Genomic DNA, 24157 nt, shown 5'->3' with positions numbered 1-24157 from the left:
CCCTGGGTCATCTACCCTGGGGGACAGCACCAGGAGAGACTCCACCCCAGGTCACCCACCCTGGGCAGCACCCTCCTGACAGCTGGGCAGGTGTCCTGTGGCTTCTCTGAAACTCAGAGGAGAGGAGTCTGGGCAGGAAGTCACCTCCGGGACGCGTACCCACTGGGCCTGCAGAGCCCGGCTCCGCGTGCCCCACGGCCGGTCCTGGCTATGGGAGTGCGCCCCAGACCACGTGGGACCACCGCTCGTGACCTCCTGGTGAGCAACGGAGCCCGCCGCCCTCGTGGCCCCGGGGGCCTGGGGAAGGCAGCGGGGAGGAGGGGGATTTGGTGGAGCTGGGTCCCTGCTGTGGGTGGAGGGCGCGCTGACCCCAGGCCCGCTCAGTGAAAGGCCCTGTGTGGCTGGGTGCCTGGGCTCCTGCCCCAGCGCACCTTGACACCCAAGATCACCTCCCTTCCTGCTCCCGCCCCAGACGGGGTCCAGAAGGCATGACCCGGCAGCTTCCTGTTAGGCGTTCACTGAAGCAGCAGCCCTCCCCCAGGGCTGCCCCTGAAGCCCGAGGGCATCCGTGTGGCACCAGAGGTTTATCCAGCGGGCACCAGAGCCTGTGGGGCAGGTGGGGCCCTGGGGGTCTCACCAAGTACCCGTCTTCCCATCACGGCTGTGGGATGGGGGGCACCCAGCGGAGCCCAGGCCCCTGGACCAGGACTCGGGTCAGCCCAGAGAGAACCGTACCCAGGTTCTTCGGAGGACCTGCTCTTCACGGCCAGAAACGGGGTTTAGCGCTCGGCAGCTGCCTGCTCTCGCCGATGGCCCGGTAGTCATCCCCAAGGGCACACGGCCCCTCGGGGCACCAGGGAGACAGGGAGGCCGCAACTGCAGAGGGTGTGCGTGGGAGGGAGGTTCCCGGTGACCCTGGGGAGGGAGGCAGGCAAGGTGGCCTCTCGAGCCACTGCTCAGCCTGGAGGTTCCACGTCCTCCCCTGCTTTCTCCCTCAGGGGGCCTGTGTCGACCCCCAGGGACAGGCCTGGTTTGTGCCGAGACCCTCACAGCATCAGGCGGGCTTTCAGCAGCTCCTGGGAGATGCAACTCCACGTGGGCACCGCAGGACCCAACAGCCTGGTCCTGAGGGCCCCAAGGAGCTCCCCTTGCTGCCCTGCAGCCCATCGCTGCCCCCTCCCCATCTGCACATCCCCTGCTCCTGGCTGGACCCCCTCAGCAGGAGGAGGGGGCTGCATAGCCTCAAGGCGGTGACCCCAGCCCCGTCAGCCTCAGCAAGTGACCGAGGATTGCAGTGGGTGTTAGGTGGGCACTTCTCACTGGGCTAAGTTCTATGAAATTACAGGTTTTAATATCATAAAACAACGGAATTAGAGGCTTGGTGACCATTAAGTGTATTCACTCCTGCGACGGAGTCCACAGAAGGCCCGGAGCCGTCCGGCCGTGACATCCCTGCAGCCTCGTGGATGGGCTGTTTTCCCTACCCCCACCCCCAGGGCTGGTCCCGACCCCACACGGACGCCACCGCAGCTTCCCAGATGGAAGGAGGGCTGGGCCTCCAGCTCAGACTCAGAGGAAGAGGGTCTTCTGGCTGAATGGGGGTGAAATTCCCCTTGGACCCCGCTTGCTGTGAGACGGGCCAGGCACAGAGGCCCTCAGAGGCAGAGCCGTTAGTGAGAAAGGGGGGGGGGGGGCGTGCAGGAACAGGCGGCATGCTCAGCTCCCTGCCCTGCTTACAGAGTGCGCCCTTCTGATGCTCCTGGACCAGGTGGGACGAGGGCCCCGCGTGGCCGGGTGGGCTGGGCAGGGTCGGCGGGAGGGGGCTGGAGGCCCAGGCTGAGCCCTGGGTGCGGCTGGTCTCCGTCTGGTGGCCCGGGGTTGGAGGACGGCCTGTGGGCTCCGGGCAGACCCAAGTCCCCAAGTAAGTCGTCTGCAGGGACCGGGGCCCTGCGTCCCCACAGGACAGCGGCCACAGCTGTGGTTGCGCGATCGCTGTAAGATCAGGACTTACAGAGATTATAATCAGCATTCCGTAATAGTGCGTTAGGGGATTTGTGTGTGTGTGTGATGCATCAATTGGAAGAGAAATGAAATACAGGTTTTTTGGGTTTTTTTTTTTGCTGCACTGGGTCTTAGTTTCACACAGGGGATGTAGTTCCCCGACCAGGGGTCAAACCTGGGCCCCCTGCATTGGGAGCACAACATCTTAGCCACTGGACCACCAGGGAAGTCACTGAAATACAGATTTCAAGTGAGTGATTTGGCTGAGAGGAGAAATAAAACACACGCATGCCCGCACATGTGTGAACAAGATCCCCCGTTCGAAGCCTTGACCAAGAGCCGGTAAGCAACAGACGACACAGGATTCTGTATTAATTGGTTCCAGAACCACTAGGACATTGACGTTGCATCCTCTAAGTGTCCCAAGGACTGAAGGGTTCAAGGGCCACAAAGAAAAGAGTGTTTTTGCACAGGGCAAAAGCCCCATCTGAGTGCTCCTGACAGTGAGCAGAGCGGGGTGGCTGGGGAGCTTCTAGAAGGCTCCAGAGCACACATCTGGGGAGGAGCCTCGGCTTGGATGCATGTCTGTGTCCGTGAGCAGCGGACACGGGACCCTCTCTGCCTGCTTCCCCGTCTGCAGCCATGACCCCAGCCCCCCCGCCCGCCCCCCCTGCCATCCCCAGCTCCCTCCCCCCACAACTTTCACCGTCCCTCCGAACGGCTCCTTGGGCTCCTTCTGCCCCTGGCTGCACTGCCTCTCCTGCCAGCCCCTGGGTGACGGAGGCTCTCCAGGGTGACGAGACCATCTCGTCCTTCCCGTCTCCCACGCCCTCTCTGAGTGACCTTACCAGGCCCTGCAGCCTTGAGCGTGGACCACATGCAGACCTTCCCACCTGCCCTGAGCTCCACACCTTCCCAGGAGCCCCTCGGGGCTGTCTCACGGTGCCTAGCCCTCTCACACCCAAACCCAGCTCCCGAGTCTCCCCTCTCCCAGGGAACAGCACCAAGGTCACTCCGTAGACCAGGCCAGAAACCTGGGCGCTGGGCCAGACTCCTGCCAGACCCTCACCCGCTCTATGTCCGAGGAGCACCAGGTTGGCCAGTTCCACATCCGCCCGTCTCTGCAGCTCTGGAATCATCTTCAGCCCGCTCCTTGCTCTGCCTGCTGCACCCACCCCAGGGACACCCCACATAAGCTGGAAATGCTGTCCCTTCTCTCTGCCCACACGCTTTGGGGCTCAAATCATCCCGTCTGGGGGCACTTCCTGGTCTCACAGACCAGGTTAGGTCCCCCGCAATGGAGCCTCACAAAGCTGTGAAGCTGTCCTGCGGACAGGACAGCCTCATGTCCACATTTGCTTGTGTGGTTATTTGAATAATGTCTACTTATCCTGCTATACTGCAAACTCCATGAGACTAGAGATTGCATCCGTTTTTACACATTACTGCTTCCTTGTTGCCTGGTATGGGACCTGCCTAAACTAGAAATCCACCCATCCATCCATCCTCTCGTCCGGCTCTCCCCCTGTATCATTTCTCTCTCCTGCATCACCCGTCACCCATCCAGATGACGTAGGTATTGAGTTCTGTGCCCGGTCACAGGTGCTTTACCTAGATTACCTCAACTGATGCTCCCAACAAACTTCGAGGGGAGTGATGCCAGTTGTTACCAACCTGTCACCAGAGAACACACTGAGCCAGGGAAGTTGAGAACCTGACCCACCAATATGTACTGGAGCCGCAAATCCATGAAAGGGAAAGGTGTTCAGTCGCGTCTGACTGTTTGCGACCCCATGGACTGTATAGTCCATGGAAATCTCCAGGCCAGAATACTAGAGTGGGTAGCCTTTCCCTTCTCCAGGAATCTTCCCAACCCAGGGATGGAACCCTGGTCTCCGCATTGCAGGCAGATTCTTTACCGGCTGAGCCAAGTCACCTCCAAAGCCCCTCCCTCCCCAGGAAGCCCTCTCTGAACTGCTGGCCCACATCCAAGCATCCTGACTTCTCTCCCTCGAGGGCCGTGTCCCCAGCGTCTGTCCTGACAAGAACTGCAGCGGCTGCCCCGCGGGGTCCTGACTCCGCTCCTATCTCAGACCTGGTGGGACGCCTGGCCACATGGTCGCCGAGCGGCTGTGGTGGGGACGGCGGGGCGTCCTGACCTGCTGGCTGTCCTCTACGAGCGTGTGCATCTCTCAGCCCTTCTAAGCCCCACCGGTGGGACTGTTGCATGTGGGGCGTGTATGCAGGGGAGTCAGGTGACCAGAGCGGGCTCTCGTGTCCTGTATGTCTCCTGGGGCCCATCGCAAGTCAGGAGAGGTGTTTGGGGGTGTAACACGGGCCTCTCCTCCAGGGAGAACAGTCTACCGGGGAGCAGACAAGAGACTCTGGGAGAATCAGACAGAGCAGGACTAGAATTCAGGGCGGGGGCCGTGGAGCAGAGCCCAAACCAGCTCCAAACGCGGGGAACACTTGTTCCTGAGCTGGAAGAGGCGGGGTGCCTTCCTGGGCTGTGGGCCCAAAGAGGTAGGGACACGGGTTCTTTCATCACCTGCTTTGTGCCGGGTGTTTGAAACCTACTGACTCATTTAATCCTCCCCAGTTCTGCCTGGAGATGTTTCACAAATGTGCCGGCGAACCGAGGAGCCACCGCCAGCAGCGGCTGGCGTCGGGGCCCAGTTCCCCAGCCTCACGAGACACCGTCTCACGGAGCGAAAACAGATCCTGGGAACAGAGGTGGGGAAGTTTCAACACGTGGTCCTGAAAGTGCCTGCGTCGCAGTGGATCTGAGGTTGCGGACAGAGGATCGGCTGCTGCCCAATTAAAGGACCTGGCTGTTTGGCCCAGGAATGTGGACGGCAGCTTGGAGGTGTCGGGGGCGGAGGCAAATGTCAGGAAGGGGTGGGCGGCACACGGCGCTCTACTAGGGTGCCTGGAGGGGAGGGCTGAGCCAGGAGGACCACACAGTCATGGGGCGGGGGGTGCGCCTGTTACCAGGGGTGCAAAGCCAAGCAATGAAGGGTTGGCATGATATAATTATTCCAAAACTCTAGCCGCTGCATTAGGGGAAAAAGGGGCCCACAAGGCACTTAATGAATTTTGAAAATCCGTGGCTCCCCCAAAGTAACAGATTCTGATGTATCTCCTGACACTTTCCCACACTGTCCCATCGAGCAGACTTGGTCCTGGGAAAAGAGTGTCCACGACCCCAGAACTTTCCCACATGTGGACAGAGGTGGACAGAAGTGCGGAGACAGCCCAAGGAAAAGTGAAGGCTGGAACTACTAGAGAAAAAGTCACGTGCACCCCACAATGACCCGGAGCCTATCATACAGAGTCAAGTAAGTCAGAAAGAGAAAGACAAATACCGTTTATCAACGCACGGGATCTGTAAAGATGGGTCTGGTGAATCTGATTTCAGGGCAGCAATGGAGGTGTTATTGCACTCATTTCACATGCGGGCAAGGTCAGGCCCCAAATCCTCAAAGTCAGGCTTCAACAGTACATGAACTGAGAACTTCCAGATGTCCAAGCTGGATTTAGAAAAGGCAGAGGAACCAGAGGAAAAATTGCCACATCCGTTGGATCATTGAAAAAGCAAGGGTATTCCAGAAAAAAACATCTACTTCTGCTTCATTGACTATGCTAAAGCCTTTGACTGTGTGGATCACAACAAACTGTGGAAAATTCTTCAAGAGATGGGAATACCAGACCACCTGACCTGCCTCTTGAGAAACCTGTGTGCAGGTCAGGAAGCAACAGTTAGAACGGGACATGGAACAACAGTCTGGTTCCAAATAGGAAAAGGAGTACGTCAAGGCTGTATATTGTCACCTTGCTTAGAAATCCGGGCTGGGTAAAGCACAAGCTGGAATCAAGATTGCCGGGAGAAATATTAATAACCTCAGATATGCAGATAACACCACCCTTATGGCTGGAAGCGAAGAAGAACTAAAGAGCCTCTTGATGAAAGTGAAAGAGGAGTGAAAAAGCTGGTTTAAAACTCAGCATTCAAAAAACTAAGATCATGGCATCCGGTCCCATCACTTCATGGGAAATAGATGGGGAAACAGTGGAAACAGTGAGAAACTTTGTTTTCTTGGGGTTCAAAATTACTGCAGATGGTCACTGCAGATGGTGACACCATAAATTAAAAAACACTTGCTCCTTAGAAGAAAAGCTATGACTAACCTAGAAAGAAAGAAAGAAAGAAAGTGAAGTCGCTCAGTCGTGTCCGACTCTTTGCGACCCCATGGACTGTAGGCTTCTAGGCTCCTCTGTCCATGGGATTTTCCAGGCAATAGTCCGGGAGTGGATTGCCATTTCCTTCTCCAGGGGACCTTTCCAACCCAGGGATCAAACCCAGATCTCCTGCATTGTAGACAGACGCTGTACTGTCTGAGCCAACCTAGACAGCATATTAAAAAGCAGAGACATTACTTTGCCTACAAAGGTCCATTTAGTCAAAGCTATGGTTTTTCCAGTGGTCACGTATGGATGTGAGAGTTGGATCATAAAGAAGTCTGAGCGCAGAACAATTGATGCTTTTGAACTGTGGTGCTGGAGAAGACTCTTGGGAGTCCCTTGAACTGCAAGGAGATCAAACCAATCAATCCTAAAGGAGATCAACCCTGAATATTTATTGGAAGCACTGATGCTGATGCTCCAATACTTTGGCCACCTGATGCAAAGGACTGACTCGGTGGAAAAGACCCTGATGCTGGAAAAGATTGAAGGCGGGAGAAGAAGGGGATGACAGACAATGAGATGGTTGGATGGCATCACCGACTCAATGGACATGAGTTTGAGCAAGCTCCGGGAGTTGGTGATGGACAGAGAGGCCTGGCGTACTGTGGTTCATGGGATCGCAGAGAGTCGGACACGACTGAGCGGCTGAACAACAACAGATGGAGATGCAGAGAACAGAGCTGTGGACACAGCGGGGGGAGGAGAGGGTGGACTGAATCAGGAGAGCAGCATGGAAAGGTATAGATTATGGCATGAAAAACAGATAGCCAGAGGGAATCTGCTATGAGGCAAGGAGCTCAAACCTGGAGCTCTGTGAAAACCTGGAGGGGTGGGAGCTGGGAGGTGGGAGCTGGGAGGTAGGGGTGCGTGTACACGCACAGCTGATTCGTGCTGGGGCACGGCAGAAACCAACACAACATTGTGAAGTAACTACCCTCCAATCAAAAGTAAATTTAAAAAAACTATCGAGAACAGAAACGCTGCCCTTCCGTGGAGGATTCCAGTGGAGGCAGAGGCGCCACTGAGGACTCACCATTTTCCAAGTGTTGCAGCTGAACAGGGAGGGGTTTCTTCACGGAGACAGAATAAATACCAGGTAGCTGGAGGAGTGGGGCTTCCCTGGTGGCTCAGATGGTAAAGAATCCGCCTGCGATGCAGGAGACCCAGGTTTCATCCCTGGCTCAGGAGCGTCCCTGGAGAAGGGTATGGCTACTCACTCCCACATTCCTGCCTGGAGAATCCCGCGGACAGAGGAGCCTGGCGGGCTACAGTCCACAGAGTCACAGAGTCGGACACGACTGAGGGGTTAGCACTCTCACTTTCTCGGCTGAAGTTAGTTAGAAATCTCACAGGAGGAAGGCTGCATCTCCGACCCCCACCTGAGCGCAGGTGCTCCTGTGAGGATCACCCTTCACCTCCCCCACAACCCCGTCTACTCTAACATCAGCACAAACCTGCAGGCACCCAACCGCCCAACCATCTCCCAGAAGGAAAAGCAAATGGGCTTCCGGTGAGCTGGGGTCAAGGAAAGTCCCGCTATACTGTCTGAGAACAAATCGTCCAGGGAGGCCTGACTTTCAGGAAGGATCAGAGGAGAAAAAGACAGTCTGGCAACTGCTTGGACGTACTGGCAAAAGAGGAAGAAGGAGGAGAAAGAGAAAGAAATTGGCAACAACATGAGAAAAGAAATACAATAGAAACACTTACAAAAGCGAACTGGAGCAAAGAAGAGCCCACGCAGGGAAGCTTTCTGTGAATTAGTTAAAGGCTTAATTAGAACACTGTTTCCACAGGACATGAGCTCGAGATGAGATGATTAGAAAATTATAGGAAAATGATGAAGATTTCTGAGCTCGGAAGAAGAACCGAGACAGAAGTGCCACAATTTGCAAACCAGAATATCCATTAGAACCGCGATGAATAGAAGAGCCGTGAGAAAAGCAAGCTGTTGACACAGGGCATGGCTGAGCTCTGTTTGGAGAGAACTGCACCGAAAGGGCAGTGAGGTGGGGCTGAGCGCCTGGAGAGGCTAGCGGTCGGGGAACACGTGTGGGCCATTCGCAATACCCGACGTGAAAAAAGTGCCCTCGAAGATACACCAGAAGAAAAATCTTCCCCTGAAGCACAGAACCAGCCCATCCATCAGAAGGGAATGTGCGCCGCAGCGGGCTGACCCAGAACAGCCAAGAACAGGATGCCTACTGGTGACCTCGTCGCCCTCGGGGCGAGAGAGGACATTCCAGTTCCTGGGGGAGCACGTTAGCTCCAAGGACAGGGCGTGGTTGCTCTGTCTGCTTGGGGCACCTTCCAGGAAAAAGGCAGTGCGGTTCTTGTCCGGAAAAGTAAAGCTTCCCTGAACTGTAAAGACAACCGCAGTCATTCTGAAATACACAATGGATTCTGCTTTCTGCTGGAAACACATACTTTGGGATGAAATCTCACCAGGAGAGAGATGGGCTCCAACTGCAAGGGATGGACAAGCTGAGAGATTGCCGCTCAGACTCTGGGTCTCGCTGTCTGCTGGGCTGGGCACATCCCCTGCCCCATGCCCTCCCGTGTAGGCGCAGGAGCGAGCCTGCTGAGGGTCAGTGGGGAATGGGGCATTGTCTATCTAAAACCAAGTTTCTTTATATATGAAGACGGACATGTGAGAAAGGATTCTGTGTGCTCAAAGTGAATGAAGTCACACCTAAACAAAATCTCAGGAGATATGAGATGTCTCAGGGAGGCATTTGGTCCAACTGATGGTTGCTGCTGCTGCTGCTAAGTTGCTTCAGTCGTGTCCGACTCTGTGCAACCCCATAGACGGCAGCCCACCAGGCTCCCCCGTCCCTGGGATTCTCCAGGCAAGAACACTGGAGTGGGTTGCCATTTCCTTCAATGCATGAAAGGGAAAAGTGAAAGTGAAGTCACTCAGTCGTGTCGGACTCTTAGCGACCCCATGGACTGCAGCCTACCAGGCTCCTCCTCCATCCTTGGGATTTTCCAGGTGAAAGGACTGGAGTGGGGTGCATTGCCTTCTCCTAATGATGGCTGGGCCACAGCAAACAAGCCGATGGAGGAAGAATACTTGGTAAAAATGCCAGTGGCGTACGGATTAAAGTGTGCTTCCGTGTAGAGTGACGATGAAACAAGCTTGGCAATGACGGACCTTACGACAGTAGCTAAGTGTCAGGGGCGCGACTATACGAGCGGGGGAGGTGCTGAGGGGCGTGACTAACCGAGCTGGGCGTGGCGGAGGGCGGGGCTGACTTCCTCACCGTCCGGGGCAGATCCGGCCAGCAGAGAGCATCTAACCCAGGTGCGCCACACGCTCGCGCACACTCAAATAGAACACCTCTCCAACCTGTCACTGTTTCTCATATTAATATTTTTTTTCCTAAAAAAGAACTTTGTGTGTACCCTGGAGGAGGGCATGGCAACCTGCTCCTGAATTCTTGCCTGGAGAATCCCATGGACAGAGGAGCCTGGCGGGCTACAGTCCACAGGGTCGTGAAGAATTGGATACGACTAAGGCGACTTAACACACGCAGCACACCAACAGTGTTAAGATTAGAATCTCGAGAAAAACAAAGTTATAAATCACAAAATAAGAGAACAGAATATGACCAGTGTTGGAATAATGGCAGTAAGTGGGCGCTTTTGATACAGTCTGTGTTTGAAGTTACAGAGGGAAAATGCCCTCATAAAACTCCAATAAATCACTTTGGCTTAATCACTAGAATATAAGCGAAATTTATAGTGTCATCTGTAAGGCACTCAGTTCCTCATCGCTGACAGTTCAGGGAAAAATGGCATTCTTTCAAGCTTGCCTAATTAATTTATTTTAAAATTAATAGTTATTAGTTTTCTATTTTTAAACATTTCCTTAAACCATTAATTTGCTTTCTCTGTTACTGTTGGCCTAACTTCAGAGGTGATTTTGGGTCTTTATTTTCTTTCATGGGCTCAGATGCCATCCTCTCTCTGGAAGGATCTGCAGATGACCAGCCTGCCTTTCCCACAGTCATTCCTGACATCAGGAGTGGGAAGCCTGGCCATGTGGGTCTGTTTCTAAAGCATCCGTGGAAAGAAGAACCAACCTCTGTCTGTCTCTGTTCCCAGGGGCTTGTGGGCACCACGTGGCTGAGTCCTCCGAGCCCTGCTAGTAGATGCTGCTAGAAGTCCATTCTACAGACAGGAAGTGGGGTCCCAAGACAAAAGTCTCCATGGTTACTGGAAAGTGAAAGTTTAATCGCTCAGTTGTGTCCGACTCTTTGGGACCCCATGGACTATAGCCCGCCAGGCTCCTCTGTCCTTGGAATTTTCCAGGCAAGAATACTGGAGTGGGTTGCCATTTCCTCCTCCAGGGGATCTTCCTGACCCAGGGATTGAACTCAGGTCTCTTGCATTGCAGGTGGACTCCTTACCATTTGAGCCATCAGGAAAGCCCATAGTTACTGGATGCCAGGTCCAAACCCACTAGGTCCATTGTCAAAGTCAGAACCATCTAAGTCTCCAGGCACCAAGAGTCCACTCTGCAGAGATGGATGCAGAAACTCAGACAACCACCATGGCTATTTTATAGAAGCTGCTGCAGAAATCGCTGTCAGGTAAAGGTCATCAGAATATAACCTGGGCTCTCACCGCAGTTGAATTAAGCCCAAACCGCGAGCCAGGTGTGGCCCAGCCCTCTGCCTCCCCGGCTGGAGGACCTGCGCAACTGTGAAGGGACACGTCCTGCTCCCTGAGCCCCTGGTGGTTCTCTACTCACCCCAGACCGCTCGGCCAGCTCTGAGGAAGAGGAGTTCCTTCCCTCTTCCACGGGCTGTGGCTTCTACTTCCTTCCGTGGGCTGAGATAGGCAGAGCATGGGGTCCTTTCTGGGCTGGAGCTTGTAAGAGCTGGTGTGCAGAGCAGGGAGCTCTTTATCTGAGAAGACTTTATCTGAGGCCAGGAAAGTGGGGCCCAGGTGTGCAGACAAGACCCTGGGAAGACCAAGGCTGCGTAAGTGCAGGGGCAGCATGTGCACCCCCAAAACTGTGGCTCCGCAGGGCCAGGTCACTGCGGGCAGTCACGGCGGCACCCCTGAGCCTGGCTCCGCAGGCCCACGTCACGGCGGGCAGTCACGGCAGGCACCAGGGTCTGTGAGGCACGTGTCCTCCTATTCCTTCCATCCAGCTGACCGTGAGCTTCGATGCCGGTGCCACGAGGTTGGAGCACAAGGCTTCCGTCGTGGAGGCAGCCCAAGCTGGATTTGCAGTTGTGTGGGGCCTTCCTCCTGGAGGAGCCCCCCGTCTGACATTCCTGGGGCTCAGACAGCACCTGCAGGCTCAGCTTGCAGACTCTCTGGGGTGCCTGCTCCTCTGTGTCCAAGGACTTTAAGGAAGCTTCCTCCGCGTCTTTCCCGGGAGATGGGAGATGGTTGGGACAGGTCACCCATCCCTTTGTCACCTGGGCACATCAGAAGCTGTGGGTCTCAGTGTGAGAGCTGAGAGCCCCCGCGAATCTGACACCACGGGCCCGGCCCCGCCTGGGAGACCCACGCCGTCCGAGGGGACCAGGCTACGAGCCAACTGTATAATTTAAAATTTTCTGCTGGTCACATTCAGCGAGGGAAACAGGTGACATATTTATATTTTAATCGTCTCTTTCATTTAATCTAATTATCCAATTATTATCATTTCAACTCCAATTATCCAATATTATCATTTCAATATGTACCCAATTTAAAAACTGATGCATGATCTAGTCCAGCTTTTTTGTGGTGTCTCTGAACTCGGGGTGCGTTTCCCATTTGGAGCACATGCCTCGATCTAGACTCTCCTGGGTTCAGGTGCACAAGCTGCACCCCCTGCAGAGGCAGCCTGGCCGGGATGTGCCCGGGGTCTCGGGAGAGAGAGAGCTGCCCAGCAGCCCCTGGCAGCCAACCCCCCCAGGTCGGCAGCACTGGACTTTGTTTCTGAGACTAGGGGTGATTTCCCTGGAAGATGCTTGGGAGGCGTGGGCACCCCATTAGGAAGCAGGCGGGTTTGTCCTCACTCCCAGGAGACCAGCCCCGCCCCAGGAAGCCCCACCAGGACACAGAAAGCAGAGTGGACCGGGGCGTCCTGGAAAGGAGGGGAGACTTGCTGAGACCACGGGAACCAATTCACAGGAAATGGCAACTGCGTTTCATCCCACTGACGTCAAAGCCAGAACTTCCCTGGCGAAAAGGGAAGGCTTAAACTTTAGAAAGCAAACATTTATTAATTCAACCACTATCAGACTGTATCCACGTGTGCCCCACAGAAGAGATTCAGACCCAATGAGACTGGTATCTACCCTTGAGAAGGTCCCATTCTAGTTGGGGGACAGCTGTGTATGCAGAGGAATAATTAAGGACTCTGTGAGGTGAGTGTTGAGGGTAAAGTAGGAGTTCACAAAAGGAATGTTGGGCAATAAGTCTTTCCAGGAAGCAGGATCAACTTGCAACTTCAAGGGCATTGAAAGGACAGAGCATTTTGGACAAGTGGACATAAGAGTTCCTGGGAGGCAGAAAGGAAGGGCTGCAGGGAGAAGGCGCCTAAGAATTAATGCCTTCAAACTGTGGTGTTGGAGAAGACTCTTGAAATTCCCTTGGACTGCAAGGAAATACAACCAGGCCATCCTAAAGGAAATCAGTCGTGAATATTCATTGGAAGGACCGATGCTGAAGCTGAACAAACTCCGGGAGATGGTGAAGAACAGGAAAACCTGGTGTGCTGGAGTCCATGGGGTCATAAAGAGAATGACATGATTGAGCAACTGGACAACCTTCCATAGATCTGAGGTTTTATGTAGGATTGCCCTGCACTCCTTTATGGGGCTACACTCCCAGCCTACTTTGCAGATAGTCAAGGCCAGGTGACTGGGTTCCAGCCAGTAAAGTGGTAACAGGAGTGTAGGGTAGGATTATGGAAAGTCCCTTTCTTCTGGGAAAGTTAATGTGATGGGTGGAGCACCAGCAGCCATGTTGGACCCTGAGGCAAATATAAGGATCAGCATCTTTTCCTGCTCCCAGCGCATGCATTTCTGCCGACTGTATCTCTAGGTCTAAAATTGCTGAGTCATGGGCTGGCCCTAACTGTAGCCTTTGTAGGCTATATTATTTATTTTTAAGGTCTTTGTCCCAATTTGCAATCTCATCCATCCTGTAGGAAAGGTCTCTTTGCTGCTTAGCCTTACTCAGCATTTTCTGTCTTTCTCATTTCAGCACCTGCTGGACATTTCCTGTGGCTGAGAACTTTTCGAGTGGTCACCAGCCATCAGTCCCCACTTCTACCTTATGCCAGGGGCCCATCCACATCCAGACCTGACTGATCTGTCCTCTCTTCCTGCCTCAGCTGCCCATTCCTCTGTCCAGCCACTCGGCTTTTGTCCATCAAATTATTTGTGTGACTTTTTCATGAGTCATAACACCCCTGAGGCAAGTTGCCTGTGCTGGCAGTTCTTTTATTAGAGTTGACTAGAGTTTATAAGAGTTGTGCCGGTTTCATGTGTATTTTGGAATGATTTTGAACCATTTTGTAGAATCTCATCTCCAAATAAGCCACATGAAATTTTGAATGAGACCATGTTGGATGTATTTTATACACTTTAATGAAATCTTTAAAAAACCTTCAAAAGATCTTGTGTGTTCTGTGTTTATCTAAAATGGGTTGTCATTTTAGTAAATTACACTTCTTTTTAGGATCAACACTGTAGTTGGGTATTGCTCCCACTGAGGTCCACAGCTAAGTGATGCTAAGTTGACCTTGCATCTGAGAAGCCTTCCAAGTGCTTTGATTAGTGCCAGGCTTTCACCTCTGTCTCTGTTTGGATTTCTATGCACATGATCATCTCTCTATAAGAACCACTGTACCCCACGCCCATCCGTCCACGGCCAAGCTCGCTGAAGCCACAAGCAGCGCTTATGCTACGGAGAAAGCTTTCTCTTTACTCTGATTTAACCGGAAATCCATTTGCAATTTCTTTTAAGCATAGTATTTACTGTAGGTTTTTATTATATGGTCTTAACCAAGAGAATTCCCTTTAGTTACTAATCTTCTGATAGATTTTTTTTTTTAAATCTGAACAGTGTTGGGTTTTTGGTTTTCTTACCCTAAACATTTTTCTACATCTCTCCTTGTAGTCACATAAATCTTATCTTTTAATCCATTGAATTGGTGGAATCTCATGGTTAGATTTTCTAGTCTTGAGACATGCTCACATTCAAGGGAAAATCATAATCATATTGGATAGTTTTTTCCAACATGGACATGAATTTCAGTAACAACTTGTTTATGACTTTTGCATCTATGGTTATAAATAAAACAGGCTTAAAATTGTGTTACCTCATAATGCAATTGTCCAGTCTGGAAACCAAGTGAAGCTCCAAAGCTGGTTATCAGCTTATTTTCCCGGGAAGGGTGACGATGCCCTTCACCGCGGCTGTTAACACTGACTGCCACGCAGGCCTGGAGCCTCCCCTCGGGGTGACTTTAGTGACCCCTCTCCTAGTCAAATCTTCCTTTCTCCTTGGTTCAAGTTTGGCATTTTCAGATTTTCCAAAAATATATATATTTTATCTATGTTTTCCAAGTCATTAACACGGAGCTTTTTGGAGAAATAGCATGTTACCTGCTTTGTGCTTGGTTTTTTCTTTTTTGAGAATTTAAAATATTTTAGTACAGTTCCAATCAGTGAGCATGGTTCATTTCAGCTCCTTCTCTGCCAAACCAGGAGGCAGGGACCACATCCGCTTCTCCGCCTTCTCTTTGCCTGTGATGACCAAGGTGTAAAGGCATCTGCTGCATCGAGCTTTAAACTTCACGTCATCCTTACTTTTCTTGATCTTGACAGATCTGGCATGCTTTCACCCGGCTGTGAGCAGAAGGCTCTTGATTTCCTCAGTTTTGCGTGGCATGGTGACAAGGTGCGGCGAGCAGGAACTTCAAGCAGCAGCGAGAAGCGAGAACGGAAAAGCTCCTGTGATGTTTGTAGTCACCCCCTCTTCTTCTGAATTTTGTTGCTTCTCTCCTTTTTCTCACCTTAGTCTTGACCAAAGTTTCCTGCTTTATAAGTACCTGCAGATATCCAGCCTTTGCTTTTTCCTCTTACTGGGCTCAGCGCTGCTGCTGGCTGGGCTTTGTCTTACTATTCCCTTCTTTCCTTCAAGGCAAAGGAAGGGAGGGACACTTGCTTTGTTTTCTCCTAACCTCCGGACTTGAAGACTTAGCCTCTGTTCCCCCTGTCTGCATATTAATTTATTTGTTTTAATTTTATTTGTTTGTTTTTGGCCGTGCTGGGTCTTTGTTGCTGCCCTTGTCCTTTCTCTAGTTACGACGAGCAGGGGCCACTCTCGAGTTGCAGCGAGTCGGTGTCTCACTGTGGGGGCTTCTCTTGTTGAGGAGCACAGCTCTAGGGCATGCGGGCTCCAGTCATTTCAGCCCCCAGGCTCTAGAACGCAGGCTCCGTAGCTGTGTCCACGGGCTTAGCTGCTCCACAGCACGTGGGATCTTCCTGAATCAGGGACTGAACCTGTGTCTCCTGCATTGGCAGGCAGATTCTTCATCACGGAGCCACCAGGAAGCCCCTTGATAACTATATTTAAAATCAAATTCCTAATTATGCTTTAGCCATGCCCCAGAAGGGAATGCAAAGTTTCATTAGAAATTCTTTGTAATTTCAACCTGATTGTGTTTTTACCCACATTTACTGAGTTCCATGGAGAAGGAAATGGCAACCCACTCCAGTGTTCTTGCCTGGAGAATCCCGTGGACAGAGGAACCCGGAGGGCTACAGTCTGTGGGGTCACAAGACTCAGACACAGCTTTGTGACTAAAAGCTACTACTACTAAAATTCACATTGGAGAAAGAGCTCGCAAGCCCGTCAGTCTTCTCGGCTGGAGAGTTCCATGGACAGAGGAGCCTGACGAGCTGCAGTCCGTGGGGTCACAGAGAGCTGGACACAACTGAGTGACTGACACACACACACACACTCACACACACTCACACACTCACACACTCTCACACACACACACACTCACACTCACTCACACACACTCACTCACACACACTCACACACACACTCACACACACACACTCACACTCACACACTCACACACACTCAGACACTCACACACACACACACTCACACTCACACACACACTCACACACTCTCTCACACACACACACTCACACACTCACACACACACTCACACACACTCACACACTCTCTCACACACACACTCACACACACACACAGAGTTCCATGCTGTTTAGGTTTCAATGATACTTCGAAATCAATAGTTTCTGGTTTTATTATTCTTTGGCCAAAAGGATGATCTGCACAGCGCGGGTTCTTGGGCATCTGGGCGGCTCTTTGTGGTCTGCTTCGTTGCCAATGCTTGCACACGTGCTGTTTCTGGTGTGTCCAGAGGGATCTGTCGTCTGCGTGTCTTGGTGTAAAATGGTACATACGTCTTCCACTGTGCGCCCTCTAATTGGATTATCTAAATCCTCTGTGTACTCACTAGTGTCTTTCTACTGGTTGTATCAATTACCGGGCCAGTCCCTTGTCGTTTATGGATTCCGAGTCTCCTATTCTGTTCTGTGTGGTCACAAACATGGCCCTGCCGTGAAGACCATGTCCAGCTTTCACCTGTTTTGTTTCTCTGTGAAATCACTTTCACCACTTAATGTATGATATTGAAAAGGCTTCACGCTTAGCGAAAGGTTGCAAGAATAGTACAGTCAATACACAAACACCATTTGCCTGGATTTGCCAGGGGCTGCATTACTACTGTCTCTGTTGTGGTGAACTCCGCTGCAGTTACTGTTTTTATTATTCATATGGCTTTTAAGGCCGGTATCAGGGCCATAGTTTTTCAACTTAAATGCTCCAGTGACGTCGCTGGAGGAGGACCTTTGTCACTGACACAGCCCTGTCACACCGCAGACGGCCCACCGTCAGCCTCCACTGACCATTGGCGCCTGTGGGCTCTGCCTGACAGTCTGCCTGGGAGCTCGCGCTCAGGTGAGTGACTGCTGGACGATGCAGCTAATAATGTGTCCCCTGGACCGGTGCGATCAGGCTTCCTGGGGCCAGTTCCCTGAACACACACTCAGCTGCTCACAGACACACACCCACCTGCATACAGATCCACAGACACACACACCTGCACACATCTGTACACGGTGACACACACCTGCACACAGGTACACACCTGCACAGATGCACACAAAACCTGCACCAACAGCGTGTCCCTCACAGACACACACACACGTACGTACCCTCCATCCGCAAACACTGTCCAGGGAGACATGCGGACGGACCTGGACCCCGACCCAGCATGTCCCCCGCCAACGCCAGCTCCGCCTTGCACTTCTTCCAGGCTCTGCCTGCTCCCGGCCCCGCTCTGGGGAAGGGACGGAGGAGGGAGGATTGTAAGGAGCCATCACTTACGTATCCTCTGCCGTCAACCCTTCATCCCAGCAACGGTGCTCCAAGCATCACCTTATGCGACACTTCAGCTCCCACCCCCTAAGCACCTGCCTGCCTGGAGCATTGCTGGGGAGCCAGCTGAGCCGCCTGCCGCCGCCCCCACCACAGCAAGCTCCCTTGCCAAATCTGGGGGTGACACACCCCCAGAGCGGGGCCTCGGGGCTCCCATCCCGCTCCTGTTCCTCCAGCAGCCGTCACGGAGGAGGGGCAGGTGGAGAAGATGCTCAGCCAAGACCTGCTTCCAGAGATTCAGCCTTGGGACACTGCAGCAGCTTTGCTGGGTTTAAGCGTTTCATTTGCAGATAAGTCCGCATTTAATTACGCAGATTAAAGACACACACTTTGCAGATTTACAGAGTCATGGTCAGCGCTGCAGAAAGCACACAGAATCGAACCCACGTTGGCATTCTCAGCCTGGAGATTTATGTACAAACACCAGGAGCTTATTTGATCAGCTCAGGCTGGAAATGTAGCTGGTGGTCTCGGGGACCAGCTGGTGTGGCTGGCTGGGGGGACAGGAGCCCAGTGTGTGTCCCCTCCTGGCTCTCTGGGCTGGGTCCCCGCTGCGGCTTCGCCCGTGCTGGCCACTCTCCCCACTGCCTCCTGGGCGGGGAGAGGCTGGGGATGGTGCACCCACCTGCCCTGCCAGTCTCCCTCCTCCTCCTCCCCTTCATCCTCTTTTTTGTAATTAAGACTTTACTTTTTAGAGCAATTTTAGGTTTAAGACAAAATCGAGTGGGAGGTGCACACAATTCCCACGTACGCCTCCACCTGCATGCCCAGCCTCCCCCACTATCCCACTAACATCCGCCTCCAGACGGGATGTTTCTTACAACTGGCGAGCCTCCACTGACATGTCTTCATCGCCCAAAGCCCATGGCTTACATCACAGTTCACGCCTGGTGTTGGACGTCCTGTGGATCTGGACGAATGCATCCTGACGTTATGCAGAACTATAGCCTACAGGCACTCTCCTTGCTCTAAACCCTCCTTTCCTCTCTAATGCTGGTCCAGGAGCGAGCCAGGGTCCTGGGAGGAGAAGGAGTGTGTGTCCCGACCCCTTCCAGGAAGGGATCCGCTTTCCAAGGGGATTGCTGCATGGAGAGTCAGTGTCTTCTCTGCTTTGCAGACAAGGAGACTGGGGGTCAGAGTGGAGCCTGGGCTTGGTCAGGCAGCTCTTCTGTCCAGGTTGTTTCAAGCCTACCTGTGGTTTCAGACCATGAATTTTAAATCACTGTAACTAGGCCCAAACATACCTTTATTAATCAAAATAGGAACCCTTATAATCAACACCGGAGAAGGCAATGGCACCCCACGCCAGCACTCTTGCCTGGAGAATCCCAGGGACGGCAGAGCCTGGTGGGCTGCCGTCTATGGGGTCGCACAGAGTCGGACACGACTGAAGTGACTTAGCATATAATCAACACATTCTTGCCAACAAGAAATAAGTTTGCTTATTCCTGTAGCGTACAAATCCGCGCCTGGAGATCTGATGAACTCTAGGAAAGCACCGTCTGCCTCCTGTTGGTTGTGGAAGTGTTTTCCCTGCAAAAAGTGGTTGAGATGCTTGAAGGAGTGGTAGTCAGTTGGCAGGAGGTCAGGTGAATGTGGTGGATGAGGCAAAACTTCGCAGCCCAATTCGCTCAGCTTCTGAAGCGTTGGTTGTGCGACGTGGGTCAGGCACTGTGGTGGGAAAGGACTGCGCCCCGCTGCCGACGAATGCCTGCTGCAGGCGTGCCGTTTTCAGTGCATCTCACTGGTTTACTGAGCGTACTTCTCAGATGTAATGTTTCCCTGAGATTCAGAGAGCTGCAGGGGATCAGATGGGCAGCAGACCACCAAACAGTGACCATGACCTTTTTTGGTGCAAGTTTGGCTTTGGGAAGCGCTTTGGAGCTTCTTCTCATCCAACCGCTGAGCTGGTTGCCACCAGTTGCCATAAAATCCGCATTTTGTTGCACATCAGGATCCGATTGAGAATTTTTTTTTTGGTGTTTGTAGGGTAAGAGAAGACGATACTGCAAAACGATGATGTTTTGGTTTTCGGTTGGCTCAAAAGTCACCCACTTTGCTTTTTCGCCTTTTCAACGTGCTTCAAATGCCTGGGGACCACAGAGTGGCCAGCTTCTCATGCAGTTGTAGGAGAATCAGCCTCGACGTTGGCTCTCAGTCGGCCGTTGTCCGCTTCCGACGGCCGGCCACCGCACTCCTCGCTAAGACTCTCACCTCCTTCGCCAAACCACCAACTCCTTCCTGACCCAGCCCTGCACCAGCAGCTCCTGGGCCAAGCGCGTTGCTCATGTTGCGAGTTCTCTCTGCTGCTCTGCAACCCATTTTGAACCTGAATAAGAAAACTGCTCAAATTTGCTTTTGGTCTAACATCTTTTCCATAGCCTAAAATAAATATACACAGTAAGTAATAAGTCACTAAAAAAAAAGCATAAGGCAAGAAATGAGTATTCAAATGATGTATAATGTAACCACATTTATTTAAGAAGCCCCACAGGCTCCAGCTCCGTCCACCGGAAGGCCCCGAGGAGCGGGGGCCGGGACTCTGGGGCACGGCGGGGCGCCTGCCCGCCTCTGCCTCGTTTCTCAGGATGTGTCCTCGTTTCCACCGGGCGGGGGCTTGCTTACCCTGCTCAGGTGCCACTGCCCCTGGTGCTCGCGGGGCCCGGAAGGGTCTCACCTTTTCTCTGCCTCCTCACGCCCGCCAAGCCCTGGGCCCTTGTCCCCTGTGTTCGGAACGCTGGTCCTGCATCCAGACATGGATGAGCTCGGGTCCAGCTCCTCCATCTCCTGGCTGCACAAGCTTGAGCCAGCAGTCAAGCATCTGTGAGTGCGGGCTCTTCCTCAGGACAGTGGGAGCAGGGTGAGGACAGTGGTCAGGATGAGGGAGATGGGACGGGGCTACTGTGGGTCGGTCCATGTCCCAGGCCAGCAGCACACGCCTGCTTAGTGGGGGTCATTGGCCTTCCCTCTCTCCAAACCGACCGCGGTGTCGCGGCAGACCTGCTGCCTCTGTAAGCCATAGATTTTACAGATTCTTAAAAATTAAGGTTTTATAATATATTGTAAGGTAAAGGATTCTGTCTTATGCTTCTCAACAGTCCTCTAGCAAAGGGTGACAATCATTTATTTCCCATCCTCCATCTTCCATCCATCCGTCCATCTGCCTATCCATTCACCCATCTATCCACCCATCCATCCATCCATCCATCATCCATCCAGCCAGCCAGCCATTCACCCAACCATCCACCTGTCCACCCATCCTCCCACTCATCCATCCATCAGTCCACCCACATATCCACTTGTCCATCCACTCATCCATCATCCATCTATCCATCCACCCAATGATCCACCCGTCTATCCACTCATCCATCATCTCTTCATCCATCCAATCATCTATCCATCTATCCACCCATCCATCCCTCCACCCACACATCCACTTGTCCATCCACTCATCCATCATCTCTCCATCCATCCTCCCATCCATCCACTCATCCATTCATCAACCCATCCATCCATTCGTCTATCTTCTACCCACCCACTCATCCATCCATTCACCCATCCATCCACCCACCCATCCACTCATCCATCTTCTGTTCACTCACCTGTCCATCCACTCATCTGTCATCTGTCCATCCTTCCTTCTACCAACTCACCCCTCCGTCTTCCAGCACGGACATACTGAAGGGACATCTGCACGTCCGCGCAGCCCCCATGCCAGTCAGAGGAAGCCTCTGTGTGTGTAAGGCCTTCCTCCCCCCATCCAGGCACGTGCTCTAATGATGAAGGCCCCTCCAGCCTCCTCTAAGGCTGAACCAGCACTCTGCCCAGCAGGACGGTTCTCAGCTGTGGCTGCTCCTGAAGCCCCACGAGTGTGGGAAGGAGGTGGACACCCAGGCTCCACCTGCACGTCCTGACATCAGTCAGTGGTGATGTCAGTCACAGCCCTCGGGGGATCCTGCCACGTAGCCAGTGGGAGGACCACTGACCCAGGGAGGACTGGGGACTCTGCGCTGAGGTCATCCAGAGCAGGTCCGGCGGGCGCCTGAGCGTCCACTCAGCACAGCAAACATGGCCCCCAGAGGCCTGCTTCTGTTCTCAGACTGTCCGGATTTAAGGCCCCACGTGGGGGCAGCCCAGTGAGTGGGGTGGGAATCGACAATTGCCCGGCGAATGAATACACACGACGGGTGTGTTTTCCGCCCCCTCTTGCCCTGCCCGCCCGGCAGCTGCTGCTGGTGGCACGAGAATGGTGCTGGCCGAAGCGAGTGAATGATACGGTGCTGGCCCTGTGGGAAGCAGGACATCCCGCCCGCCGCTGCAGTCAGGGAGCCGCGACTCGACTCCGGGAAGGTGACCGCTCCCGGCCGGCCTGCCAGCCCCAAGGCCTCATTTCCACGCGCTGATCCCATAAGCAAATAGTTTGCTTGCGTTCGTTGAGGGTAATTTTTCACACTTCACAGTAGCTGCTCAGTTTGCCTCCAGATTCTGCTGACTCTACGAGGAATTTGCACAATGAAATGATGGAAAAAACTACAATAACCAGCGAAGCCAAACCAAAAACCTCATTCAATCAAGCTCTCGGAGCAGAGCGGGCTAATGAGCCCTGGTCAGTCTCTCCCCCGATGCCCCCAGCTGCGGTTTGCGCCCCGTGGAGGCCACGGACTGCCCGGTGCCTCCCCTTCCCGTTGCAGACTCTGCACCGCTGTCTTTATACCCCGCTCCTTTGCCGGTCTGGTTTTGACGCCGCTTGTACTTCTGAGCCTTGAGGCTAGATATCCTGTGCAGCGGGGCCTCTGATCCAGGTTGAGGAGGGCACACCTGCCAGGGAGGAGGCATGGGGCAGCTGGTGCAGCGGCCGGCATGGCCGTGGGGAGCTCTGAACGAGAGAAAAGATCTGGGGGCTCAGGCAGGTTTCTGGGGTGAGGGGTGGCCTCCATTGTTGGGACACAGAGGGAAGGCGAGAAAGGAAGGGGCATTTTCTACTCTCAAAACAGAGGCTGGGCGCACATCTGCTTATAGGGGCCCACACCTGCGGGTAAAGTGGGCTCAGTGGTGGCCCCAGAAGATATGCCCAGGTCCTAACCCTCGAGAACATTGAATGTGATGTGATTTGGATAAAGGCTCTTCACAGGTGTAATTAAGCATCAGGCTGAGATCACCCGGGATTTAGGGTAGGCCCTAAATCCAATGAGAGGCGTCTTTATAAGGGGCAAAAAAGGGAGATTTTGAGACTCAGACACGCAGCAGGGAGGGGGCCACATGAAGACAGAGGAAGAGACAGGCGAGGCGGCCGCAAGTCCGGGGCCCCTGGAGCCACCAGCAGCCTCGAGAGAACCCGGTGAGAAACGGAGCATTTCCGTCATGTCAGTAAACAAGGATGTCACGGTCATCGGTGATTCCAGCCCTTCAGGGCGCTCAGGAAGGAGAAAATTACCTGCGCTCTAACAGCCACGGGATGGCACCCACTCTTTACGGTGAGCCCAAGGCGCCCGGGATGTGAACAAAACCCAGGATGCTGGCTCCGAGAGCGGAGGTGCATATGAAGGGACTGATTTCAGGGAGCCCAGACCCTTGTGTCCCCCATTCAAAGAGAAGGGCTAAATTCCTTAACTTGAAGTACGTGGTTTCCTCTAACTAACAATAATCTCTCGATGTTCAGACTACGTGCCCTTTGTTGTAAAACTTCTGTGTGACCCACTCTTCCCCCCGCCACCCCCCAGTCTCCTAAGAGCAATTTCTCAAGATTACTTTGAGATTACTCTCCTGGGCTTGCAGTCCAAAAACTCCCACCAAATAAAACACAACTCTCAGCCTTCAGGTTGTCACTGTTTTTTAAATCAACACAAGGAAGGGTCCTGGCCCAGGGCCAGGAGGGAGCACGGCCCTGTGCGCACGTTGCTTCCAGACTCTGGACCCCTGAGCGTGAGAGGATGGACCCCCGAGAGCCCCCAGTTCACGGACATCTGTGTGTCAGCTGGAGGAGCTCTGACACGGAAGCTCAGTCGTCACCAGGCGTGGGCTCCCCGCCCCACAGGCGTCACCTCGGGTCAGCCTGAGTTGTCCCCTCGTCCCAGAGCTACGCTGAGACTTCGAATCGCCAAGGCCCAAGGCCAGGTGGGAAGGAAGGGTGTGCGGCCCTTAGGCTCCCGTTTATGGAGTGTTCACTTACCAAGCTGGAGCGCTGAGTGGGTCCCGTGTTGTCCTTGAGATGATCTACCCAAGGTCACAGGCAGGGGTGGGGCCAGCAGTGGGGGGTGGAGCTGAGCATGGCCGGAGCCCCACGAGCACGGGGCGGTGAGGACACAGGAGCGCTGAAGGCCCCTGGGGGGAGTGCAGGGGCTGAGCTGGTGGGGGATGAGTGGTGGAGGGAAGACAAGGCAGCCGGGTGGGGCAGCCCTCCTCTGCTGTGGGGGCT

At 53.5% G+C, this 24157-nt stretch overlaps 1 pseudogene; it reads right to left on the bottom strand.

Annotated features, from left to right (window-relative positions):
* Window positions 1-14937: 14937 nt before the first annotated feature.
* LOC123465644 lies at window positions 14938-15309 on the bottom strand (annotated as a pseudogene).
* Between the last annotated feature and the right edge of the window lie 8848 nt (window positions 15310-24157).

The sequence above is a fragment of the Bubalus bubalis genome, chromosome 4 (assembly GCF_019923935.1).
Source record: "Bubalus bubalis isolate 160015118507 breed Murrah chromosome 4, NDDB_SH_1, whole genome shotgun sequence".
In the NCBI taxonomy this organism is placed as follows: Eukaryota; Metazoa; Chordata; class Mammalia; order Artiodactyla; family Bovidae; genus Bubalus; species Bubalus bubalis.
Note: the sequence above shows the minus strand (reverse complement) of the source record. Positions and strands in the feature narration are given on the sequence as shown.